Consider the following 27649-nt stretch of genomic DNA (forward strand, 5'->3'; position numbering starts at 1 on the left):
TGATACTAGCGGTGAAGATTATGCGCTTACCTTGTGGCTAAGCCAGAAAGTCCAATTATATTTGCGAAGAGAAGAAATTAATGAAGTTGGGAGGACATCCTTCCAACTTCAGGATCTCCATACTTTTTTTATTCATTCATGGGATGTGGGCATCGCTGGCAAGGCCAGCATTTATTGCCCATTATTATTTGCCCTTCAGAAGATGGTGGTGAGCCGCCTTTCTTGAACTGCTGCAGTCCGTGAGATGAAGGTATTCTCACAGTACTGTTAAGGAGGGAGTTCTGAGATTTAGACCCAACAACCATGAAGGAATAGTTATATATGTCGAAGTCAGCATGGTGTGTTACTTGGAGGGAAATTTGGAGGTGGTGGTGTTCCAAAGTGCCTACTGCTCTTGTCCTTCGAGGTGGTCGTGGTTGCAGGTTTGGGAGGTGTTGCAGTGCATCTTGAAAACAAGGGCATATAATGTGGCCAAGACTAGTGGGAGGTCAGAGAATTGGGAAACCTATAAAAGCCAAAAAAGAAAAACTAAAAATATAATGGAGGGAAGATAGATTATGAAAGTAAACTAGCACAAAATATAAAAACAGATAGTAAGAGTTTTTACAGGTAAATAAAAAGAAAAAGATTGGCTAAAATAAATGTTGGTCCCCTAGAGGATGAGACTGGGGAATTAATAATGGAGAATAGGGAAATGGCAGAGACTTTGAACAGATATTTTGTATCGGTCTTCATGGTAGAAGACACTAAAAACATCCCAATAGTGGATAATCAAGGGGCTATAGGGAGGGAGGAACTTACTACAATCACTATCACTAAAGAAGTAGTACTCGGTAAAATAATGGGATTAAAGACGGACAAGTCCCCTGGACCTGATGACTTGCATCCTAGGGTCCTAAAAGAAGTAGCTGCAGAGATAGTGGATTCATTGGTTGTAATCTACCAAAATTCCCGGGATTCTGAGGAGGTCCTAGCGGATTGGAAAACCGCAAATGTAATGTCCTATTTAAAAAAGGAGGGAGACAGAAAGCAGGAAACTATACATCAGTTAGCCTAACATCTGGTGTTGGGAAAATGCTGGAGTCCATTATTAAAAAAGCAGTAGCAGGACATTTGGAAAAGCATAATTCAATCAAGCATGGTTTTATGAAAGGGAAATCATGTTTGACAAATTTGCTGGAGTTCTTTGAGGATGTAATGAGCAGGGTGAATAAGGGGGAACCAGTGGATGTGCAGTATTTGGATTTCCAGAAGGCATTCGATAAGGTGCCACATAAAAGGTTACTGCACAAGATAAAAGTTCACAGGGTTGAGGGTAATATATTAGCATGGGTAGAGGATTGGCTAACTAACAGAAAACAGAGAGTCGGGATAAACGGGTCATTTTCCAGTTGGCAAACGGTAACTAGTGGGGTGCCGCAGGGATCGGAACTGGGACCTCAACAATTTACAATCTATATTAATGACTTGGATGAAGGGACAGAGTGCAATGTAGCCAAATTTGCTGATGATACAAAGATGGGTGGGAAAGCAAATTGTGAGGACACAGAAAATCTGCAAAGGCTAAGTGAGTGGGCAAAAATGTGGCAGATGGAGTACAATGTGGGAAAATGTGAGGTTATCCACTTTGGCAGAAAAATTAGAAAAGCAAATTGTAACTTAAATTGAGAAAAATTGCAAAATGCTGCAGTACAGAGGGACCTAGGGGTCCTTGTGCAACAAGTTAGTGTGCAGGTACAGCAAATAATCAGGAAGGCAAATGGAATGTTGGCCTTTATTACAAGGGGGATAGAGTATAAAAGCAGAGAAGTCCTGCTACACTGTGCAGGGTATTGATGAGGCCACACCTGGAGTACTGCGTACAGTTTTGGTCTCCGTATTTAAGGAAGGATATACTTTCATTGGAGGCTGTTCAGAGACGGTCCACTAGGTTGATTCCAGAGATGAGGGAATTGACTTTTGAAGGTAGGTTGAGTAGGTTAGGCCTATACTCATTGGAGTTCACAAGAATGAGAGATAATCTTATCAAAATATATAAGATAATGAGGGGGCTCAACAAGGTGGATGCATAGAGGATATTGCCACTCATAGGGGAAACTAAAACTAAGGGGCATAGTCACAGAATAAGGAGCCGCCTATTTAAAACTGAGATGAGGAGGAATTTCTTCTCTCAGAGGATTGTAAATCTATGGAATTCTCTGCCCCGCAGAGCTGTGGAGGCTGGGTCATTGAATATATTTAAGGCGAAAATAGGCAGATTTTTTGAGCGATAAGGGAATAAAGGGTTATGGGGAACGGGCAGGGAAGTGGAGCTGAGTCCATGATCAGATCAGCCATGATCTTATTGAATGGCGGAGCAGGCTCGAGGGGTCAAATGGCCTTCTCCTGCTCCTATTTCTTATGTTCTTATGTTCACACTGCAGCCATGGTGCACTTGTGGTTGAGGGAGTGAATGTTTAAGGTGGTAGATGGGGTGCCGATCAAACGGACTTTGTCCTGATGGTTTCAAGCTTCTTGAGTGTTATTGAAGCTGCATACATCCAGGTATGTGGACATTATTCCATCACACTCCTGACTTGTGCCGTGTAGGTGGTGGAAAGGCAGTTGAGGGATGATTCACTCGCCATAGAATAGCCAGTCTCTGACATGCTCTTGTAGCCATATTATTTATGTGGCTAGTCCAATTACATTTCTGGACAATGGACAAAAGAGTAGGAATCGCAGGATAGCTCACATGAATACGTGGCTTGAGCAGTGGTGCAGCAGGGAGGGATTCAAATTCCTGGGGCATTGGAACCGGTTCTGGGGGAGGTGGGACCAGTACAAACCGGACGGTCTGCATCTAGGCAGGACCGGAACCAATGTCCTAGGGGGAGTGTTTGCCAGTGCTTTTGGGAAGGAGTTAAACTAATATGGCAGGGGGATGGGAACCAATGCAGGAAGACAGAGGGGAACAAAATGGAGACAGAAGCAAAAGACAGAAAGGAGATGAGTAAAAGTGGAGGGCAGAGAAACCCAAGGCAAAAAACAAAAAGGGCCACTGTACAGCAAAATTCTAAAGGGTCAAAGTGTAATAAAAAGGCAAGCCTGAAAGCTCGGTGCCTCAATGCGAGGAGTATTCGGAACCCAGGAGAGGGCTCTGAGCTAGTTAGAGTGGGTGAGAGCTCAGATGAACAGGACCCCAAGAAAGAATGCAAAAGGCAGGAGGCAACAGAGCAGAGTAGCACTGGGGTAAGTGTAAACCACAAGGTGATAGGAAGCGACAATATGTATGAATATAAAGGGGCTGCAGGAGAGGTCAAAACTAAAAATCATGGTTTAAAAACTAGTATTAAAACACTCTACCTAAACGCACGCAGCATTCGAAATAAAGTAAATGAGTTGACGGCACAAATCATTACAAATGGTATGATTTGGTGGCCATTACAGAAACATGGTTTCAGGGTGGCCAAGACTGGGAATTAAACATACAGGGGTATCTGACAATTCGGAAAGATGGACAAAAAGGGAAAGGAGGTGGGGTAGCTCTGTTAATAAAGGATGATATCAGGACAGTTGTGAAAGATGATATTGGCTCTAATGAACAAAATGTTGAATCATTGTTGATGGAGATTAGAGATAGTAAGGGGAAAAAGTCACTGGTGGGCGTAGTTTATAGGCCCCCAAATAATAACTTCACGGTGGGGCGGACAATAATCAAGGGAATAATGGAGGCATGTGAAAAAGGAACAGCAGTAATCATGGGGGATTGTAACCTACATATCGATTGGTCAAATCAAATCGCACTGGGTAGCCTTGAGGAGGAATTCATAGAATGCATACGGGATTGTTTCTTAGAACAGTATGTTACAGAACCTACAAGGGAGCAAGCTATCTTAGATCTGGTCCTGTGTAATGAGACAGGAATAATAAACGATCTCCTAGTAAAAGATCCTCTCGGAATGAGTGATCACAGTATGGTTGAATTTGTAATACAGATTGAGGGTGAGAAAGTAGTGTCTCATACGAGCGTACTATGCTTAAACAAAGGGGACTACAGTGGGATGAGGGCAGAGTTGGCTAAAGTAGACTGGGAACACAGACTAAACGGTGGCACAATTGAGGAACAGTGGAGGACTTTTAAGGACCTCTTTCCTAGTGCTCAACAAAAATATATTCCAGTGAAAAAGAAGGGCGGTAAGAGAAGGGATAACCAGCCGTGGATAGCCAAGGAAATAAAGGAGAGTATCAAATTAAAAACCAATGCGTATAAGGTGGCCAAGGTTAGTGGGAAACTAGAAGATTGGGAAAATTTTAAACGGCAGCAAAGAATGACTAAGAAAGCAATAAAGAAAGGAAAGATAGATTACGAAAGTAAACTTGCGCAAAACATAAAAACAGATAGTAAAAGCTTTTACCGATATATAAAACGGAAAAGAGTGACTAAAGTAAATGTTGGTCCCTTAGAAAATGAGAAGGGGGATTTGATAATGGGAAATGTGGAAATGGCTGAGACCTTAAACGATTATTTTGCTTCGGTCTTCACAGTGGAAGACACAAAAACCATGCCAAAAATTGCTGGTCATGGGAATGTGGGAAGGGAGGACCTTGAGATAATCACTATCACTTCGGGGGTAGTGCTGGACAGGCTAATGGGACTCAAGGTTAACAAGTCCCCTGGTCCTGATGAAATGCATCCCGGGGTATTAAAAGAGATGGCGGAAGTTATAGCAGATGCATTCGTTATAATCTATCAAAATTCTCTGGACTCTAGGGAGGTACCAGCGGATTAGAAAGCAGCTAATGTAACGTCTCTGTTTAAAAAAGGGGGCAGGCAAAAGGCCGATAACTATAGGCCGGTTAGTTTAACATCTGTAGTGGGGAAAATGCTTGAAGCTATCATTAAGGAAGAAATAGCGGGACATCTAGATAGGAATAGTCCAATCAAGCAGACGCAACATGGATTAATGAAGGGGAAATCATGTTTAACTAATTTACTGGAATTCTTTGAGGATATAACGAGCATGGTGGATAGAGGTGTACCGATGGATGTGGTGTATTTAGATTTCCAAAAGGCATTTGATAAGGTGCCACACAAAAGGTTACTGCAGAAGATAAAGGTACGCGGAGTCAGAGGAAATTTATTAGCATGGATCGAAAATTGGCTGGCTAACAGAAAGCAGAGAGTCGGGATAAATGGGTCCTTTTTGGGTTGGAAATCGGTGGTTAGTGGAGTGCCACAGGGATTGGTGCTGGGACCACAACTGTTTACAATATACATAGATGACCTGGAAGAGGGGACAGAGTGTAGTGTAACAAAATTTGCAGATGACACAAAGATTAGTGGGAAAGCGGGTTGTGTAGAGGACACAGAGAGGCTGCAAAGAGATTTAGATAGGTTCAGCGAATGGGCTAAGGTTTGGCAGATGGAATACAATGTCGGAAAATGTGAGGTCATCCACCTTGGAAAAAAAAAACAGTAAAAGGGAATATTATTTGAATGGGGAGAAATTACAACATGCTGCGGTGCAGAGGGACCTGGGGGTCCTTGTGCCTGAAACTCTTTTGAGTTTACCTGAAAATAAACATAAACATTAAAACCATGCCACCCGCCTGGGTGACACAGCAGACATTTTCAAGGCCCCTTTTTTTTTCTCCTTTTTTTCTTTTTTTGGTTTTTTTTGGGGCGCTAAAATCAAATTTTTCCAGTGCCCCCTATAAAAGGGGAGGGGGACACTAAAAGCACCGGCAATGAAAACAAATTAAACTTTAAAACGTAAAATCAAATTAAAATTTGGTTGCCGGGCGTGATGAAGAAGGCCGCGAGCGTACCGGTGGACACCGCGTGCTCCATCTCCAAGGACACCCTGGACCGGATGTAAGAGCGGAAGAGAGGCAGGCAGTCAGGTTGAACGACCCCCTCGACCGCCCGCTGCCTGGACCGGCTGATGGCACCCTTGGCCGTGCCCAGGAGCAGTCCTACGAGGAGGCCTTCGGACCTACCCGCTCCCCTCCGCACAGGGTGCCCAAAGATCAGGAGAGTGGGACTGAAGTGCAGCCAGAATTTCAGGAGCAGCCCCTTCAAATAATGGAACAGGGGCTGCAACCTCGTGCACTCAATAAAAACATGGAACACAGACTCCTCCAGACCGCAGAAATTGCAGGCGGCCTGGGAGTCCGTGAACCGGCTTAAAAATTTGTTGCACGGCACTGCTCCGTGCACCACCCTCCAGGCCAAGTCCCCGATGAATAGTGGGAGGACCCCTGCGTAGAGTGCCCTCCATCGGGGACCCCCGCCTCCTCCGGACGGCAAGATGGTACGCCATGGCGTGTCCGGACGGCCGGCGAGGATGGCAAAGTTGAGGGTGTGCAGGAGCAGCCCGTACAGGAAACCCCTCCGCGCGGAACTGAAAGGCACGGAGGGGATTTCCCCGAGGCGGCTCAAGTTGTGAGGCGCCGGCCCCTCCTTGTGCCTGAAACTCTTTTAAGTTTACCTGCGAAAACATAAACATTAAAGAGTGCCACCCGACCTGGGTGACACTCCAGACATTTACAAGGCCCTTTTTTTCCCCCCCTTTTTTTTGTTTTTTTTTGTGTTTTTCTTTTTTTGGTTTTTTTTTTTGGGCACTAAAATCACAATTTTTCCCCAGTGCCCCCTATAAAAGGGAAGGGGACACTAAAAGCACCGGCAATTAAAACAAATTAACTTTAAAACGTAAAATCAAATTAAAATTTGGTTGCCGGGCGTGATGATGCACTCCAGTCCCTCCGGTGCCCACCTCTCGCGGAAGGCCGCGAGCGTACCGGTGGACACCGCGTGCTCCATCTCCAAGGACACCCTGGACCGGATGTAAGAGCGGAAGAGAGGCAGGCAGTCAGGTTGAACGACCCCCTCGACCGCCCGCTGCCTGGACCGGCTGATGGCACCCTTGGCCGTGCCCAGGAGCAGTCCTACGAGGAGGCCTTCGGACCTACCCGCTCCCCTCCGCACAGGGTGCCCAAAGATCAGGAGAGTGGGACTGAAGTGCAGCCAGAATTTCAGGAGCAGCCCCTTCAAATAATGGAACAGGGGCTGCAACCTTGTGCACTCAATAAAAACATGGAACACGGACTCCTCCAGACCGCAGAAATTGCAGGCGGCCTGGGAGTCCGTGAACCGGCTTAAAAATTTGTTGCACGGCACTGCTCCGTGCACCACCCTCCAGGCCAAGTCCCCGATGAATAGTGGGAGGACCCCTGCGTAGAGTGCCCTCCATCGGGGACCCCCGCCTCCTCCGGACGGCAAGATGGTGCGCCATGGCGTGTCCGGACGGCCGGCGAGGATGGCAAAGTTGAGGGTGTGCAGGAGCAGCCCGTACAGGAAACCCCTCCGCGCGGAACTGAAAGGCACGGAGGGGATTTCCCCGAGGCGGCTCAAGTTGTGAGGCGCCGGCCCCTCCTTGTGCCTGAATCCCAAAAAGTTAGTTTGCAGCTGCAGCAGGTAATCAGGAAGGCGAATGGAATGTTGGCCTTCATTGCGAGAGGGGTGGATTACAAAAGCAGGGAGGTCCTAATGAAACTGTACAGGGTATTGGTGAGGCCGCACCTGGAGTACTGCATGCAGTTTTGGTCACCTTACTTAAGGAAGGATATACTAGCTTTGGAGGGGGTACAGGGATGATTCACTAGGCTGATTCCGGAGATGAGGGGGTTACCTTATGATGATAGATTGAGTAGACTGGGTCTTTATTCATTGGAGTTCAGAAGGATGAGGGGTGATCTTATAGAAACATTTAAAATAATGAAAGGGATAGACAAGATAGAGGCAGAGAGGTTGTTTCCACTGGTCGGGGAGACTAGAACTAGGGGGCACAGCCTCAAAATACCAAGGAGCCAATTTAAAACCGAGTTGAGAAGGAATTTTTTCTCCCAGAGGGTTGTGAATCTGTGGAATTCTCTGCCCAAGGAGGCAGTTGAGGCTAGCTCATTGAATGTATTCAAATCACAGATAGATAGATTTTTAACCAATAAGGTATTAAGGGTTATGGGGAGCGGGCGGGTAAGTGGAGCTGAGTCCACAGCCAGATCAGCCATGATCTTATGGAATGGCGGAGCAGGCTCGAGGGGCTAGATGGCCTACTCCTGTTCCTAATTCTTATGTTCTTATGACCCCCAGGATGTTGATGGTCGGGGATCCGATGATGGTAATGCTATTGAATGTCAAGGGGCGGTGGTTAGACTCTTTTGTTGGAGTCGTTCATTACCTGGTACTTGTGTGGTGTGAATGTGACTTGTCACTTATCAGCTCAAACCTGGATGTTGTCCAGGTCTTGCTTCATGCAGGCATGGACTGCTTCATTATCTGAGGAATTGAGAATGGAACTGAACACTGTGCAATCATCAGCGAACATCCCCACTTCTGACATTATGATGGAGGGAAGGCCATTGATGAAGCTACTGAAAATGATTGGGCATAAGACACTGCCCTGAGGCAGTGTCCTGGGGCTGAGGTGATTGGAGATGATTGACCTCCAACCACCACAACCATCTTCCTTTGTGCTAGGTATGACACCAACCAGTTTTCCCCCTGATCCTCATTGACTTCAGTTATACTAGGGCTCGTTGGTACTACACTCGGTCAAATGCTGGTTTGATATCATGGGCAGTCACTTTCATTTCACCTCTGGAATTTAGCTCTTTTATCCATATGTGGAACAAGGCTGTAATGAGGCATAGAGCTGAGGGGTCCTGACAGAACCCAAACTGAGCATCGGTGAGCAGGTTATTGGTGAGTAAGGACTGCTTGATAGCACTGTCGATGACACCTTCCATCACTTTGCAGGTGATTGAGAGTTGGATGATGAGATGGTAATTGGCCGGATTGGATTTGTCCTGCATTTTTTGGATAGCACATATCTGGGCAATTTTTCACTTTGTCGTTAGATGCCAGCTGTACTGGAACAGCTTGGTTACCCTTTTTATATTGAGATGTTTTGAAATACCCTACCAAAGTTCTTTTTAGATTGTGAGCAATTACTGAGTTATCTGCCCCTTGCCTCCCTCCTTGTCTTGCATTTGGGATGCCTGGTGCCTCCAAAAATCAATGGGGTAATCCTGACTTCGTGTGATAGTGTAAAATGGGCAATATCTCTTCCCGGAGAGATGTGTAACAGTTTGCTGAATTGCTATCGTCTGTTTTATGCTGTTACTCAAACTTAAAATTACCTCGAAAGGCTCTGGCCATTACCTCTTCCAGACAGCGTTTAAGCTCAAACTTTGTCAATTTTAGTTTTCTAAGTACATTTTCACATTTTCTGCTAAATTTACTGATCATTGTTGTTGGATATATTTCGACAATGTGTCTTCTCGGGGCTGAGGCTGTAATTTTGTGTTTGCTGTGATATCTCCACTGTGATCATTTGAGCCATTGTATGACTGGCTGTTTTAAGTTTCTGTCAGTGAAATTCAATTGCATGGCTGCATTAGAAATGTTGCCAGGAATTACTGAGCAAAGTTATTTCCTCCAAAAGTGGCGAAATTTTTCCCAAAGTGCCTTTCAGCTTGAAAAATAACTCAATTTACCTATAAAATCTAACAGGCATCCCGGAGTGTTTTCATGACAAGAATCAATATCAGGTATCAGATTTGTTATGAACTGCTGTGGCGCAGAAAGTCATTTGAGCTCCTCAATTATTAAGTACCTGGAAATCGCTCTCACATATCCATTGCTCTCAATAATTCAAAGCCCAGAAATTGCGGTCGGGGGCTTCCCGCGGGCGGATGCTTCCGACCGCAAAGATTTCCACAAAAGTACCTGGTGGTTCCCTAGTTTTGGAGATTCCTACTCCTGGGCATCTATGCGTAGGCCTGTATAGAGGCCCATGTATCCCAGGGACTTACGCGGTTCATACACATCGCTGAGATCATGTGGGCCAGCCCAACCTGTCAAAATTGAGATATTCCCATTCATACTTTTGATGAGTTCCGTTGTTCGGAGCTACGGTAAGTACGAATGAGAATACCCCCCAAAACACACAAACACATTAAATAAATAAAAAAAACACATTACATATTTAAAATTAATTAAAATGAAATTTAATTAAATATTTTATACAAACATTTACTTTCTTGAATTTTTTTTTGGGTGCCCTGAAATCCTGGCCTCCCCAGCTCCGAACGGAGTGTGTACAGACCTGGGAAGGTATTGTAAAAGCCGGGCTTTTGGTGGGCAATGCGCATGTGCTGAAAACTGGTTTTTCCGATCTGTCAAGTTTCTGGCTTGGCAGATTGCACACATCTCGGGAAGAAGGACATTCCCATGGCAGAGATTGGCTATTTGCCCATCTCTTGCCCTGCGAATGTTCTTAAAACTCTTGCGCCTTGTAAGAGTTTTAAAAGATATCGAAAACATATGAAAATAAAATTTAAAAATACATATTTATGTTAAAGAAACCCTGCCCACTCAGGTAATTTTATTTTAAACCATAATTAAAACTTTTTTTAAAAATCGGCAAATACTTTTTTCAAAACATTTCGATCAACTTTAATTTCTATAATGTATTTACGTGAGGTGTTTTTTTAATATTTTATGTAGTGTTTGGGTGTTTGAGGGTGTTTCTCATTCATAGTAATAGGAGTTTCGGACTTACAAAACTCCTATTACTATGAATGAGAAAATACTTTACCATGATTGGGTGTCCAGGCCCACATGACTCCTGCCCACATGTCCCAACATGAATGCGCTCCGTTGCGCAAGAAGAGGAGGCCTCAAGTCCAGAATCTCTGGTGAGCATTCGACCGAAAGGTAAGTGCGCATCTTTTGTCCTATTTTTAGTCGAACACCCGCGGAAAGAAGAAACCAGAATTTCAGGGCCAATATGTTTTAACAGGGCTAAAAATAAACTTACCTTAATGGGCAGGATTTTTAATCTATAAATGAGTGATAAAATTTTATTTTTCTATTTTTTTAACACTGGTAAAAGTAGGCCTTTACATCTGCGTTTACCAGGCGTAAAAATTTGAAGGACATTCGCTGGGAAGAGTTGGACAAACAGCCCAACTCTCCACCTGCGGAGGTCCTTTTCCTTCAGATGCAGTGGATTCTTGACAGATCGCAAGTTTCGGGTTTAGGCACATGCGCAGTGCATGCCTAAAGCCGGAACTTGTGGGGTCCCTCCGGGCACGTGCGCGTCAGTAGGGGCCGCGATTTCAGGTCCAATGAATCATTTTGCATAGATCTTTGTAGGCTTTGTATCATTTTATATAAAGAAGAGCCCTGTAATTTTATTCATTTTCCCAGGTTACCTATATTATGGTCTTAAGAACAAGTAGCCATCCAGCTCACAGGCATTTGCTAATGAAAATGCCAGCTGGCCACTAAGAGGCATGGAAAGTGGTCCAGAGATGACTCTGCTTCCATTTTATGTCAAGTTACAATTTCCCCCGGATACTTTAGGCAGTAAACAGCCTCTGAGGTAGGCCAAACTGGGGTCTTGAGCTGAAGCAATGGATTAACCCACGTTTAGCGCAAGGCGCCATCTTGGTAAAGGAGTTGAAGCTTGCAGCCACCAGAAGGATCACTAAGGGGCTGATTGTCACTTAAATTGCCTGCTAGTGCTCATTAAGGAGGCAACATGGCATTTTGGTGGATTGCACTTAACAAAACACCCTCTCCTAACAGGTCATTGCAGAGAATTGTGAGCGATACTTAAAGTAATATCACCTTTTATTGTTCACTTGCTGCTGGAGACTTGAAGAGGACTTTTAAAACACATTGGGAATCTTTCTGGGTCACTTTGTCAAGACTTCACCAACACTCTATCAACATTTATTCCGGAAATTCTCGGAGGATTTCACCTAAAAAAAGCGAGTGTTGTGCTACTCTACATTATTGGACACCTTATTGGAGTCAGCAGGAGAAAGGGAGTGCTTGGTCGTTGGCATCTTGCTAGGTGTGCTCCTTGGTCTGCAAGAGGAATGGGAGGAGGACACGAGGTCAGGCAGAGCAGAACTAACTGCTGCAGGAGAGAGGGACAGGAGGGCGAGGAGGACACATCAGAGAACCTGTGCAGTCTCTCACTCGGTCCCTGAGCCATGCTGAAATGTGCTGTTGTGTCAGTTAGCCCAATCCACACCTTCAGTGGAAGTGGGTGTGTGGAGCCCACATATACTACTCCACGAAAATTGCACCTAATCAGCGCTTGAGTGCTAAGCCTGCAGGTGTCTGTTTTAGCACCTGCAGACAAAAAATTATGGTATTCAACAATTAGGTCCAAAATTGCGTGCTAAAACCAGACATTTAAAGAGGTGTGTCTTATTAGCATAGCACCCATTTAGAACCTGTTTTCAACCTTTCACCAAAATAACCCCACAGTGTTTATTTCCCCAAATCTTGAACTTTCTTCCAACAGCTCCAAAATTCCATCTCCAGTCTCTGCCCAAGTTTGCTTATCTCAATTAGGAAGATATTACAATTGACTCAGTGCCTCCGAATTAGGTGGGGCGGGGAAGGGCGTATTTGGGCAAAGAATCATCCAGGTTTTCCTCCAGATCATTATCTAGTGACCACCCCCACCCCCACCCACTAGAAAGTGAATGTAGAATAATGGTGTTATGTATTTAACCCCATGTAACACACCTGTCCACCAGAGGGCCTACCTGTTGGAGTCCCAAGGGATCCCAGCATCCCTTGGGAGCACAGTATATAAGCAGGCCCCCCACGAGGTACCTGCACTCTGGAACTAAAGGAGCTAAGGTCAAACACTTGCTCATTACACACAGTACTTAGTCTGACCATTTATTATGAGTAAAACAAATGGCAGATTGGGCTCACCTATGATGCTTTTGACAGTTGAATAGCCTGCTAATATTCACTGTCCAGGTTTACACATGAAGAATATGCCTACTTGGGGGAAGTACCAATACACTGCAAGTGCTCATCGAACCAGTAGGAGTCAGTGCCTTTAGGAGAGAAAAGAAAAACAATTAAGGAGATCAATCTTTCCTGTACTGCTTGTTGCACAGCTATTTAAAAATATTTTTCAATTTCACTTTCAGAGAGCTTGAAGCTTGTATTCCCACACCTTTGATCGCTGCATCTCGCCTTTGTGTTCTTGTTAGTGACTGTGCCAGCATTTACAGAGGACAGCAAGATGAGGGTGCAAGATGTGGAGTCATTTTTACTTTGGGCAATTGTGTAAAATGGGCGATATTGGATCAGTCCCCTGTTATACATCTCTACCAGATTTGTACAATGGTTGGCTGATCCGATGTCTCATGTTTAACACTATCGTCCAGAGTCAAAATGACCACCAAGCTGTGCAATCTTGGATTTACGATCTGCAATGAAACTTGAAAGCATCATCACAATGAATAATGCTAGCATTTCTTTTTTAAAAAAGTTACTGGTTGGCCTCTTTAGCTCGTGTAATTAAAAGGTAACCAGGCAGTGCAGCTTATGTTAAAACATCTTTCTTTCCTCAATTTGACATGCAGACTTATATTTTCATAAGTTGCCTAGTTGTGACTGGTATTTTTCATTAGCCCCATAAATATATCTGAATATCTCTAACTGTTGTATTAATGGTCCTGAAATTCCGGCTTGGCCTTCCCACGGGCATTTTAGAGAAAAAATACGCACCTACCTTAAGCTGGTGTCCATGTTGGACCTTCCGATGCTGTGGCCTCCTTCGACTGCGATTCGCAGTGCGTACGTCGACGCATGCACAGGCCTTGAGCTGGAGTCACATGACTCTGGGCAACCAATCAGGTAAGGTATCATAGTAATAGGAGTTCCGCAGGGTCCTAAACTCATATTACTATGATTGAGCTAGAGCCCGAAACATCCAAAACACAGCCCCAAACACCAAAAACACTAATAAAAAATAGAAAATAATTACACTACATTCATTTAAATTAAAGTTATTAATGTCTTTAAAAAAAAATAATTTCCCAATTTTTACATTTTTTTTTAAATAAACTTACAATTGTGGGGAGGGTTTTTAATGATAAAATATGTTTTAATAACTTTATTTTTTAGATGTTTTTGTACTTTTCTAAAACACTTGCACCTGTAAAAGTAGGCTATGCACCTGCTTTTTCAGGCGCAAGATTTTTGAGGACACTTGTAAACATAAATATTAGAAATTTCCACTTACAAGTGTCCTCGCTCCCGATCTGGCTACGATCTGTCAAGCCAGAAACTTGCCAGATTGGAAACGCCGGTTTCCAGCGCATGCGCATTACGTGCTGGAAACCGGCATTTCCGATGCCTTCCCGGGTCCTAGGAACTCCGTACGGACCCAGGGAGGCCGGAATTTCAGGGCCAATATTTTTCTCCGTTCTTTCTTATTTGCAAAATCCTTACTCTCATGTTTCCTGTTATGTATTTAACCCCTTGCAACCTGTATCATACTATCACCAGAGGGCCTACCTGTTGGAGTCCCAAAGGATCCCAGCATCCCTTGGGAGCACTGTATATAAGCAGGCCACCGACAAGGTACCTGCACTCTGAAGTCTTATTAAAGGAGGTAAGGTCACACTTGCTCATTGTTCACAGTACTCAGTTTCATCCTTTATTATGAGTGTATCAATTGGCGACGAGGTAACGAACAACCGTGCGAAAATGCAAAGAACAGTTGGTATCCTGCAGAAGTTCTCAGAAGGGGACGATTGGGAGGCCTTCGTGGAGAGACTCGACCAATACTTTGTGGCCAACGAGCTGGAAGGGGACGAGAACGCTGCCAACCAAAGGGCGATCCTCCTTATTGTCTGTGGGGCAACAACCTATGACCTCATGAAGAATCTTCTAGCTCCAGTAAAACCAACAACTAAATCCTATGAAGAATTGTGTACGCTGGTCCGGGAGCACCTAAATCCTAAGGAAAGCGTTTTGATGGCGAGATATCGGTTCTACACGTGTCAACAGTCAGAGGGCCAGGAAGGAGTGAGCTATGTCGCCGAACTAAGGTGCCTCGCAGGACATTGCGAATTTGAGGGATTCCTAGAACAAATGCTTAGAGACTTTTTTGTATTGGGCATTTTCCATGAGATAATCCTTCGCAAAGTGTTGACTGTTGAAACTCCGAATCTAAGCAAAGCTACAACGATAGCCCAGGTATTTATGTCCACCAGTGACAACACCAAACAGATTTTGCAGAGTAAAGAAGTTTTGGCCAGTACTCTGCACAAAGTAACGTCATTTTCGAGCAGGAATATACATGGCAGAACGTACAGGCCAGCTGCTGCTGCACAACCTCAGCTGACCCAGAGTCTGCCATCAATCGTTAATGCGAGGCAGTTAACACCCTGTTGGCGCTGTGGAGGTGATCATCGGGCCCATCAATGTCGCTTCAAGCACTATGTGTGCAATGGCTGCAGAATAATGGGACACCTCCAGCGAATGTGCAGGAGAGCTGCAAACCCTGAAAACCCTGCAAACCACCACGTTGTAGAGGAAGATCGATCCACTGTGGATCAGGCTGAATTGGAGACTCGTACCGAGGAGGCAGAAGTATATGGGTACACACATTCACCACGAAATGTCCACCAATAATGTTGAAAGTTGAACTGAACGGAATTCCAGTATCTATGGAACTGGACACGGGTGCGAGTCAGTCCATAATGAGTAAAAAGGCCTTCGACAGGCTGTGGTATAACAAAGCACACAGGCCCAAGCTCAGCCCCATTCACACCAAACTAAGGACTTACAGCAAGCAACTAATCCCTGTAATTGGCAGTGCAGAAATCAAAGTCTCCTATGATGGAGCAGTACACGAACTCCCGCTGTGGATCGTACCAGGGGATGGCCCCACACAGTTTGGCAGAAGCTGGCTGGGAAAAATCCGCTGGAACTGGGACGACATCCGAGTCTTTTCGTCCATCGATGACGCCTCATGTGCCCAGGTTCTGAGCAGATTTCCATCGTTGTTCGAGCCAAGCATTGGAAGCTTCTCGGGGGCGAAAGTGCAGATCCATTTGGTTCCCATCCACCACAAGGCACGGGCGGTACCATATATGATGCATGAGAAAGTGGAAATTGAGCTGGACAGGCTGCAGCGAGAAGGCATCATCACGCCGGTGGAATTCAACGAGTGGGCCAATCTGATTGTCCCAGTACTTAAAGAGGACGGTACGGTTAGAATTTGTGGGGTCTATAAAGTAACGATTAACCGTTTCTCGCTGCAGGACCAGTACCTGCTATCCAAGGCGGATGACCTATTTGCGACCCTGGCTGGAGGGAAGACGTTCACCAAGCTGGACCTGACCTCGGCCTACATGACGCAGGAGCTGGAGGAATCTTCGAAAGGCCTCACCTGCATCAACACATACAACGGTCTGTTCATCTATAACAGATGCCCATTCGGGATTCGGTCGGCCACGGCAATCTTCCAATGGAACATGGAGAGCCTGCTAAAGTCGGTCCCTCGGCCTGTGGTTTTCCAGGACGACATACTGGTTACAGGTCGGGACAGCATTGAGCACATGAAAAATCTGGAAGAGGTTCTTAGTCGGTTGGATCGCATCGGGCTCAGGTCGAAACGCTCGAAGTGTGTTTTCCTGGCGCAGGAGGTCGAGTTCTTGGGAAGAAGAATCGCGGCAGACGGCATCAGACCCACCGACGCCAAGTCAGAGGCCATCAAGAATGCGCCGAGACCCCAGAACGTGACGGATTGTGGTCGTTCCTGGGACTCCTTAACTATTTTGGTAATTTCCTACCCGGGTTAAGCACCCTGCTAGAACCCCTATATGTGCTACTGCACAAGGGAGATGACTGGGTATGGGGGAATTCACAAGAGGCTGCCTTTCAGAAAGCCAGAAATCTGTTGTGTTCAAACAAACTGCTTGTCCTGTATAACCCTTGTAAAAGATTAGTGCTGGCTTGCGATGCGTCGTCATACGGGGTCGGGTGTGTGTTACAGCAGGCTAACGAATCAGGGATTTTGCAACCGGTCGCTTATGCGTCCAGGAGTTTGTCCAAGACCAAAAAGGCCTACAGCATGATTGAAAAAGAGGCTCTGGCGTGCGTTTACGGGGTAAACAAAATGCAACAGTACTTGTTTGGCCTCAAGTTTGAGCTTAAAACTGACCACAAGCCGCTCATATCGCTGTTCGCTGAGAGCAAAGGGATTAACACCAATGCCTCTGCCCGCATCCAAAGATTGGCGCTCATGCTGCCTGCATACAACTATGTAATCCTCCACAGACTGGGCACAGAGAACTGCTCATGATTCTCTCAGTCGGCTACCATTGCCCACCACTGGGGTGGAAATGGCACAGCCTGCGGACTTGTTCATGGTAATGGATGCATTCGAAAACGAAAAGTCACCCATTACGGCCTGCCAGATCAGGACCTGGACCAGCCAGGATCCTTTACTGTCCTTGGTAAAAATCTGTGTCCTCCATGGGAGCTGGTCCAGCGTCCCAGCGGAGATGCAGGAGGCGATTAAGCCGTTTCACAGGCGCAAAGACGAAATGTCCCTGCAGGCGGACTGTCTGATGTGGGTAATCGCGTGGTCTTGCCCAAGAAAGGCAGAGATATGTTCATTTGTGAACTGCACAGCACCCACCCAGGCACTGTAATGATGAAAGCCGTAGCCAGATCCCTTGTGTGGTGGCCCAGCATCGACTCAGATTTAGAGTCTGAGCAATGCACCCAGAGAGGCACCGCTAAGTTTGTGGTCGTGGCCCTCCATACTGTGGTCGAGGATCCACGTGGACTATGCGGGCCCATTTCTAGGCAAAATGGTCTTTGTTGTTGTGGATGCTTACTCAAAATGGATTGAGTGTGCAATAATATCCGTAAGCATGTCCACGGCCACCATTGAAAGCCTGCCAGCCATGTTTGCCACGCACGGCCTGCCGGATGTCCTAGTCAGCGACAATGGGCCGTATTTCACCAGTGCTAAATTCAAGGAATTCATGACACAATAGGATCAAGCACGTCACATCTGCCCCGTTCAAGCCCGCATCCAACGGCCAGGCAGAACGGGCAGTCCAAACCATCAAGCAAAGCTTGAAACACGTATCGGAAGGCTCCCTGCAGATGCGATTGTCCCGAGTGCTGCTCAGTTACCGCACCAGACCCCACTCACTTACCGGGATTCACCCAGCCGAGCTGCTCATGAAAAGGGCGCTCAAAACAAGGCTCGCTCTTGTCCACCCTGATCTCCATGATCACGTGGAGGGCATGCAACAACAACAAAGTGCGTACCATGACCGTGCAAATTTGTCACGCGATATTGAGGTCAATGACCCTGTGTTTGTACTCAATTATGGACATGGTCCCAAATGGCTCTCTGGCATGGTCATAGTCAAAGAGGAGAGTAAGGTGTTTCAGGTCAAATTGGCCAATGGACTAACGTGCGGAAAATACTTGGACCAAATCAAATTGCGGTTCACCAGCAGTTACGAACAACCCAAAGAAGACACCACCAAATTTGACCCTCCAACACGCAAGTGGCAACTGACATCATGGTTGACCACGAAGCCGAACTCAACAACCCCAGCAGCCCGGCAAGGCCGGCTGCTCAGCAGCCCAGTGAAAACTAACCAACTCACGCACACCCGCATTTGTACCGAGACAATCGATAAGGGAGCGAAAAACCCCAGATCATCTCACCTTGTAAATAAGTGTACTATTAACTTTACGAGGGAGTGATGTTATGCATTTAACCCCTTGCAACCTGTATCACACTACCACCAGAGAGCCTACCTGTTGGAGTCCCAAGGGATCACAGCATCCCTTGGGAGCACTGTGTATAAGCAGGCCACCCACGAGATACCTGCACTCTGGATCTTATTAAAGGAGCTAAGGTCACACTTACTCATTGTTCACTGTACTCAGTTTCATCCTTTATTATGAGTGTATCATTTCCCAATTACAAATTACAAATTTGGCAGTATATATATATAAGGATATGAACATGGTACAAAGGTTAAAGAGAGTTAGAGAAATAGAAATTGGTCATTATTCCAGACAGAAAACCGGGGCAAAATTGACTAGTTTTGCAGAGTTATGCTTTGGCCCAAGAACGCCTGAGCCACATTGACCATGGACTATTTGCAGGCGACCAAGTCGGTCACCTAAAACAGATGTTAGGCCCCTCGCATGTGCTAATGAAAAGCCCAATGCCTGTTTTCAGCCCTCTCCAAGACATTGGGGTGCTCTGAGGCAGGCGCTCAGGTTTTCAGGGCACCACGGAAAAAGTAAATTGAAATAGTTTTAAAACATTCATGTGCATTCAGCAGTCTTGCTGACCTCCGCTGATGGTGATCAGCCTCCTCCCCCTATCCTCCCACTACCTCTCCCACACCCCTGCCTGGAATTTACCACATTCAGTGAGGCGAGTGGCACAAAATTCATCTTCTGAAATGGACGAGCTACCTGTGGAGGTGCGGAAGTTGCCGGAAGCTTGCCTAAATTACTGAAATGAGGCCCGAGGCCCAATTTTGAGTCAGCCTTGAGCCTCCTGGTTAGGGTGCATGGTGCTTTCTCCAGAAAAGAGTACAGATGACCATTTCTACCACAAAATATATTTTTTGAATCCTGCATGTCAATCTGAACAGCCTTCTGTGAGGGATCACCTCTTTCAGCATGTATGGCTTGAATTGCACCACTTTCAGTCAAAAAACGTTCTTGCCGTTAGTTGAGGAGAATTCTGCAATTCAGACCATCCCTCCCTCCCAGTAAAAATGGATGCACAGGGAAAAATGGTATGAAAAAGGAATAACTAGGGAAAACAACAAGAGATGATTAAGTAGGCACAGAATTCTCTGCTGATCATAGCCCAGCACCCAGGTAAGTAACTCTACATTAGTGAGATGGCAGAGAATGCCAAAAATCCTTTCTATTTGCGAGCAGTAATCAGGAACTTGACCTTCAGCTTTTCATTGAAAACATCCCAAAAGATCATTCAATCAGTAAGATTTTTACATATAAAAGGACTACCTGTATAAAGGGTTTGAAGATTGACGGTGTGCTGTGAAGCAGTTTGAGGTTTGTGCCAGTCACTTTAACCTGGTCAGCATTGTAATTATTAGCTGCTTCATCTTCTTCTGCATTGAAAATATTGAAAATTACCAAGAATATTAAAATATTCTTTGGCTCATTCTGGTGCTGTGTCATCCCCATTCACATATATTCACCTGCACTTCACTAATCACGCAATTCAGCTCAGCTGCCTACCCTCTTATCCTTTCATCTTCCCCAATCAATTGTAAAATAAAATTTTCAATTACAGGACTTTCTTCCTCTTCACTTTCACTGTTAAAAGCCACCACCCTCAAGAGAAGAGTGTTTATCTAATCTTTCTTCATTTGCTGCCACACATACAGAACAATTGCATAAATCATATCAACATATCATTGCCCATTTGTCATTGTGATGAAAATGGTTCAATGCTTCCCACCTCTTCACTTGCCCTCAACCAAATCCAGGTTTCATCCTTTATTATGAGCACTCTTCATGAAGATACAGACGTTTAATATTCATTTTCACAGCTCGAGCAGGATCTGCTCAGCAAAGCACCATCTGTGAAACTGTGATTTGTAGCTATCGAAGTGACAGCTGCCAACACAACATGTGGGCGATTTGATTTCATTGGTCAGCTGGGTGTGTGGCATGTGCGGAAACATGTCACCAAGTTTAAGCACCTCCAAAACAAGCCACTGAGGAATCCGCACTGGGGCACTTTCTGTTTGCCCGATATGCCCAGAGAGCTAGGCTCAGGTGGGCAGAGCCAATGCTTACTGAGCACTCAGTTCAACCTGCTCATCATACTTGCTGTTTCAGCTTCTTCCTAATTGAAAATGATTGAAGCAGGGGCAGGTACAGCAGGGGCTGCGAGGTCGGGGTGAAGGAGCGGCGAGTGATCATAGAGCGACATGATCGGGGCCCAGGAGAGGCGCGAGTTCGGGGCCAGAAGAGGCGACGGCAGCGAAGAGGGACGTCATCAAGGTCCAGGTCAGTGATTGGAGCACAGGCAGGTACAGCAGGAGCGAAGGAGCGGCGAGAGGATGTAGAGGGACGTGATCGGGACCCGGGAGAGGTGTGAGTTCGGGGTCAGAAGGGGCGAGGGCCCAGGGGCAGCACGGGCCAGCTCACACTGCGATATGTGTGCGCACTAGGCCCATGTAGCAGAGCAGGTCTCTAGTCGTCTTGGTTAATCCTTGCCACTGGACCAAGACCTAGCTCTGTTAAGCCCGTGTGGTGGCTGGTGTGCAATGGACACCACACGTTTAAAAAATCCACGCGCAGGCATCTTCCACCCTACACTATGTAGTTCAGGACCTGGAATATTTGGTCCTTCATTGAAACACCTGTGAACTCATCCTTTTTTGGCGTGGAAGCAAGTCATCCTCACCTCGAGGGACTGCCTATGATGATGATGATGATGATGATGATGATGATGAATTGAAAATATTGAGATTAACTGAGAATATTTCAATATTCTTTCGCCCATTCACTTCCAAATGTACACCTGAGGGGTTCATTGTGATTCATGACCGGTCTCACTGGTAGGAAGAACATTCTTCTTGGATTTTCTTTTTGCACAAGTCAAGAAGGATTCCCACAAGATTCATCAGAGATGGTCTGCATGTTCCTGCAGCAGGTGTCACAGAACCACAAATCCCTGTTCCACAGACCTCATCGGAGTTCATCGAGTAGATCAGAGCAAATATGGCGAAGGTGATCTTTCTCCAGGTTGGGATTGTGCCCTCAAGATGCCACCTTGTTGCACCAGCAGAATATTTGTCACGAGAGGTTGGAAGTCGAAGGAGCATATACACATTGACAGGCATTTGGACAACCTGAACACCAATCTGGATGTCAGTAAATGACTACACCTCTTGCCGCTAGGTTGTTTCACAATGTACATTGTATCTTGAAGATTTACCTCCTGAAGCATGGCTGTACAAGAGATACAAAGAACAAGCTGTAGGGTTTTGTGAGGGTTTGGTATGGATAGGAATGCATGTGCAACAGGCAACACTTTATGGAAAGCAACCTTTGAGCTGTCCATGAGATACTGTTAGGTACCATTTCCTTGCCAGATACCTGTAAGTGTGTCATCTTATCCGTTCCTAACTCCTTCACGGAATTACATACATACAACACAGAAACATACAACTAGGCCAAACAGGTCTATGACAGTGTTTATGCTCCACACAAGCCTCCTCCTAGCTTACTTCATCTCACCCTATCAATGTATCCTTCTATTCCTTTCTCCCTCATGTACTTCCCCTTAAATACATCCTTCGGGTAGTGTTCACAGCGTGCAATGGCCCGGCTTGGAAATCGTCGCGGTCCCGGCCTGCAAGACCATCAGCAGGCTGGGGCCATTACAGGGAGCAGCGTGCAGGGGCATACCACTGCAGGAACAGCGCGTGCTGCTGCAGGAGGGCAACAGCTGCGAAGCCAGGTTCTTCATTGCAGTGCGGGCAGGCAAAGCAGGAGGGGCGAAGGAGCAGCATGAGTTTGTAGAGGGAAGTGACTGGAGCCCAGGAGAGGTGTGAGTTTGGGGCTCAGAAGAGGCGAGGGCCCAGGGGTAGCATGGGCCAGCCCACACTGCGATATGTGTGCGCTAGGTCCGTACAGCATAGAAACATAGAAACATAGAAAATAGGTGCAGGAGTAGGCCATTCGGCCCTTCGAGCCTGCACCACCATTCGATAAGATCATGGCTGATCACTCCCTCAGTACCCCTTTCCTGCTTTCTCGCCATACCCCTTGATCCCCTTAGCCATAAGGGCCATATCTAACTCCCTCTTGAATATATCCAATGAACTGGCATCAACAACTCTCTGCGGCAGGGAATTCCACAAGTTAACAACCCTCTGAGTGAAGAAGTTTCTCCTCATCTCAGTCCTAAATGGCCTACCCCTTATCCTAAGACTGTGTCCCCTGGTTCTGGATTCCCCAACATCGGGAATATTCTTCCCGCATCTAACCTGTCCAGTTCCGTCAGAATCTTATACATTTCTATGAGATCCCCTCTCATCCTTCTAAACTCCAGTAAATAAAGGCCCAGTTGATCCAGTTTCTCCTTATATGACAGTCCAGCCATCCCTGGAATCAGTCTGATGAACCTTCACTGCATTCCCTCAATAGCAAGAACATCCTTCCTCAGATTAGCAGACCAAAACTGAACACAATATTCCAAGTGAGGCCTTACTAAGGCCCTGCAGTAAGACCTCCCTGCTCCTATACTCAAATCCCCTAGCTATGAAGGCCAACATACCATTTCCCTTCTTCACCGCCTGCTGTACCTGCATGTCAACTTTCAAAGACTGATGAACCATGACACCCAGGTCTCGTTGCACCTCCCCTTTTCCTAATCTACCGCCATTCAGATAATATTCTGCCTTCGTGTTTTTGCCCCCAAAATGGATAACCTCACATTTATCCACATTATACTGCGTCTGCCATACATTTGCCCACTCACCTAACCTGCCCAAGTCACCCTGCAGCCTCTTAGTGTCTCCTCACAGCTCACGCCGCCACCCAGTTTAGTGTCATCTGCAAACTTGGAGATATTACACTCAATTCCTTCATCTAAATCGTTAATGTATATTGTAAATAGCTGGGGTCCCAGCACTGAGTCCTGCAGCACTCCACTAGTCACTGTCTGCCATTCTGAAAAGGACCCGCTTAGCCCGACTCTCTGCTTCCTGTCTGCCAACCAGTTCTCTATCCACGTCAGTACATTACCCCCAATACCATGCGCTTTGATTTTGCACACCAATCTCTTGTGCGGAACCTTGTCAAAAGCCTTTGAAAGTCCAAATACACCACATCCACTGGTTCTCCCATGTCCACTCTGCTCATTACATCCTTAAAAAATTCCAGAAGATTCGTCAAGCATGATTTCCCTTTCATAAATCCATGCTGACTTGGACCGATCCTGTCACTGCTTTCCAAATGCGCTGCTATTTCATCCTTAATGATTGAGTCCAACATTTTCCCCACTACTGATGTCAGGCTAACTGGTCTATAATTACCTGTTTTCTCTCTCCCTCCTTTTTTAAAAAGTGATGTTACATTAGCTACCCTCCAGTCCATAGGAACTGATCCAGAGTCGATAGACTGTTGGAAAATGATCACCAATGCATCCACTATTTCTAGGGCTACTTCCTTAAGTACTCTGTGATGCAGACTATCAGGCCCCGGGGATTTATCAGCCTTCAATCCCATCAATTTCTCTCATACAATTTCCCGCCTAATAAGGATATCCTTCAGTTCCTCCTTCTCACTGGACACTCGGTCCCCTAGTACATTCGGAAGGTTATTTGTGTCTTCCCTCGTGAAGACAGAACTGAAGTATTTGTTCAATTGGTCTGCCATTTCTTTGTTCCCCATTATAAATTTACCTGAATCCGACAGCAAGGGACCCACACTCGTCTTCACCAATCTTTTTCTCTTCACATATCTATAGAAGCTTTTGCAGTCAGTTTTTATATTCTCTTCAAGCTTCCTCTCGTATTCTATTTTCCCCCTCTTAATTAAACCCTTAGTCCTCCTCTGTTGAATTCTAAATTTCTCCCAGTCCTCAGGTTTGTTGCTTTTTCTGGCCAATTTATATGCCTCTTCCTTGGTTTTAACACTATCCTTAATTTCCCTTGTTAGCCACGGTTGAGCCACCTTCCCCCTTTTTATTTTTACTCCTGACAGGGATGTACAATTGCTGAAGTTCATCCATGTGATCTTTAAATGTTTGTCATTGTTTATCCACCGTCAACCCTTTAAGTATCCTTTGCCAGTCTATTCCAGCCAATTCATGCCTCATACCGTTGAAGTTACCTTTCCTTAAGTTCAGGACCCTAGTTTCCGAATTAACTGTGTCACTCTCCATCTTAATAAAGAATTCTACCATATTATGGTCACTCTTCCCCAAGGGGCCTCGCACAACAAGATTGCTAATTAGTCCCTTCTCATTTCACATCACCCAGTCTAGGATGGCCAGCTGGTTCCTCGACATATTGGTCTAGAAAACCATCCCTAATACACTCCAGGAAATCCTCCTCCACCGCATATCTACCAGTTTGGTTAGCCCAATCAATATGTAGATTAAAGTCGCCCATGATAACTGCTGTACCTTTATTGCACACATCCCTTATTTCTTGTTTGATGCTGTCCCCAACCTCACTACTACTGTTTGGTGGTCTGTACACAACTCCCACTAGCGCTTTCTGCCCTTTGGTCTCCAGTCGTCTTGGGTAATCCTTGCCACTGGACCAAGGCCGTATGGTGGCTGGTGTGCAACGGCCACCACACGTTAATAAAATCCACTCACAGGCATCTTCCACCCTTCAAGATATAGTTCGGGATCTGGAACATTGAAACAGCTGTGAACTCATCCCTTTTTGCCATGGAAGCAAGTCATCCTCGTTTCGAGGTACTGCCTATGAGATGAGACAGCATTTAGCGTACTTACCACTTGCTGCCAGGAATGATGCACTTCTGCCCTCTGAGGAGGGTGCCCGTAAGTGCCAGATTGGGCAAACTTCCTTGCAGCTACATGTCCATTCAGCCATCCATCAAACAAGGCATTGGGTACAGTACTACTCCATCACTTGCCCATAGAGTCTCCTTTGTGTGTCCACAATTAGTTTGCCTTCATTTCATCATGCATGCTCCTCCCCCTGCCTTGGCCAAGGTTGACAAATATCTAAAATTAATTTTGAAGCTTGATAAGAGCTGAAACAGATATTTGTCCTCGAATGCAAGCTCTTAACTTTAAGTGCACACATCCCTATAATTTGAACACGTCGATGAGATTTTCCACTTCCCTCAATAAGCTACACAAGAGAAAAGTTGCCCTCGCAGCTTTGAGTGATTAGTTAATGAGCTGAAGCAGAAAATTCAAGCCCATCAGTTCTCCAGTGATGGCGCAAAAGCCTAATTTGCACTATGTGGAATTTTGGCTATCGTTTATCAAGAGCTCGCCCCGAATGTGTAACAAAGCCTAACCCTGGAAGGTTGTGGAGATTAGTCCTGCATAACTCAAACATGTGCAATCTCTGCACTGCAACAATCCTATTGTCTTCACATTCAGATTGGAAAATGGGCACTGCTGTCTCCAAGTAACTCCCGAATTGAAGGCACAGAAAGCTGCTGTAGAAAAAAATTAGGACATTAATTTAACTTTTAATTGTGTTACGCCTCATAAAATCTCATCCACTTTTAAAATTCAGAATGGAAATAATAAATTGACAAGCAAAAGTCATATTTGTAAAACAATCCATTCTTGACATTTCATTTTTGAAGACAAGATAAAAAATGGTAATGTTGATGTTTACAATTACACATTCTGATCTACTCCCTGTAGTGATATTTCAACCCGTGAGGTCGGCTGACAGTTGATTGCAGACTCTCCACACCACTGCTAACATTACTGATCACACTTCAACTGATAAGAGGAAAAGCTTTTTTATATTCCTCAAGGATCAGCCAAGATCTATTAAAGTTCATCATATCGAATGTGGCTGGAAGACAATACTGCATGTCGAAGCCAAAATCACAGCAGTGAGACGCAATCATCTTGAACTAACATGTTTATAGCTGTTAATGCTGTGTGATCTTCCTACACATGAGCCCATAAATTCCATGTCATTTTTGGTGCTGCTGGGGCTTGAGATCAGGGTGACTCAATGTACTGGGCTGAGTGGAAGCCATCACTTGTTAATTTTCTGCCCTCCTGACCGGCCTCCCCCCTTGCGCCCTCTGTAAGTCCTGTAAGCTTAAGTTCATCCAAAACTGCTACCCGTATGCTAACTCGCACCAAGACCCGTTCATTCATCATCCTGTGCTTTCTGACCTACATTGGTTCCTGGTCCGACAATGCCTCAATTTTAAAATTTTCAGCCTTATTTTCCAAATCCTCCATTGGCCTCGCCCCTCCCTATCTCTGTAACCTCATCCAGCCCGACAACACTCCGATATCTCTGCGTACCTCCAATTCTGGCCTCGTGTGCATCCCCAATACTCTTCACTCCACTATTGATGGTCGTGCTTTGAGCTGTCTGGGAGCTAAGCTATGGAATTCCCAACTGAAAGCTCTCTATCTCTATCATCTCCTTTAAGACGTTCCTTAAAACCTATCTCTTTGACCAAGCTTTTGGTCACCTGTAGTGATATCGCTTTCTGTGGCTCAGTATCACATTTTTTTTGATAATGCTCCTGTGAAGCGCCTTGGGATGTTTTGCTATGTTAAAGGTGCTATACAAATGCAAGTTGTTGTTGTAAACTCAACATATCCAAGTTCCTAATCAATATTTTGATCTCCCCACAATCCACACGCCACATCTCTTTGGATCTCATTTAAATAAATGGAAATGGAAGCCAGCGGATTTGATGTGCCTAAATTTCAGAAGTTAGACTCACAGGAGGAGAAATTGGCCTCCTTTGCACTTCATGTTAGCGTCCCCAAGGGGCGAAAATGGGGCGCTACCGGCTCTGCGACCAGGCGCGGCGAGAGTACCGACGCCCACAAACTTGCCTTCTAGGTTCGTGGCGGTGGTAACGCCGAACGACACGATTTCCTGCGCCCCAGAGATCGTGACAACATCCGGTGCGCAGTGCCCCAGTACCGGCCCGGATGCGAGCTTCAGTTCCGCCCCCTGCAGCATCGCCGGGCTTCAACACCAACTGCTGCAGGAGGCGTTGTTAGGTAGGCCGGCTGCCTGGGGAGTG

General features: G+C 45.7%; 1 protein-coding gene across 3 annotated transcripts in view; it reads right to left on the reverse strand.

Annotated features, from left to right (window-relative positions):
* The window catches only part of LOC139234917 (neuronal vesicle trafficking-associated protein 1-like), a 96463-nt gene extending 82778 nt beyond the window's left edge, over positions 1-13685 (reverse strand). The window contains exons 1-2 of one of the 3 annotated variants that reach the window (XM_070865799.1): positions 13602-13685; positions 12791-12918 (exon numbers count right to left, since the gene is read on the reverse strand). The gene's annotated coding sequence lies outside the window, so the exon portion shown is untranslated. Of the gene's footprint in view, positions 1-12790; positions 12919-13597 lie in introns of all 3 variants that reach the window. The other 2 variants (XM_070865808.1, XM_070865827.1) reach the window with 2 other exon arrangements.
* Between the last annotated feature and the right edge of the window lie 13964 nt (positions 13686-27649).

The sequence above is a fragment of the Pristiophorus japonicus genome, chromosome 2 (genome assembly GCF_044704955.1).
Source record: "Pristiophorus japonicus isolate sPriJap1 chromosome 2, sPriJap1.hap1, whole genome shotgun sequence".
NCBI classification, from domain to species: domain Eukaryota; kingdom Metazoa; phylum Chordata; class Chondrichthyes; family Pristiophoridae; genus Pristiophorus; species Pristiophorus japonicus.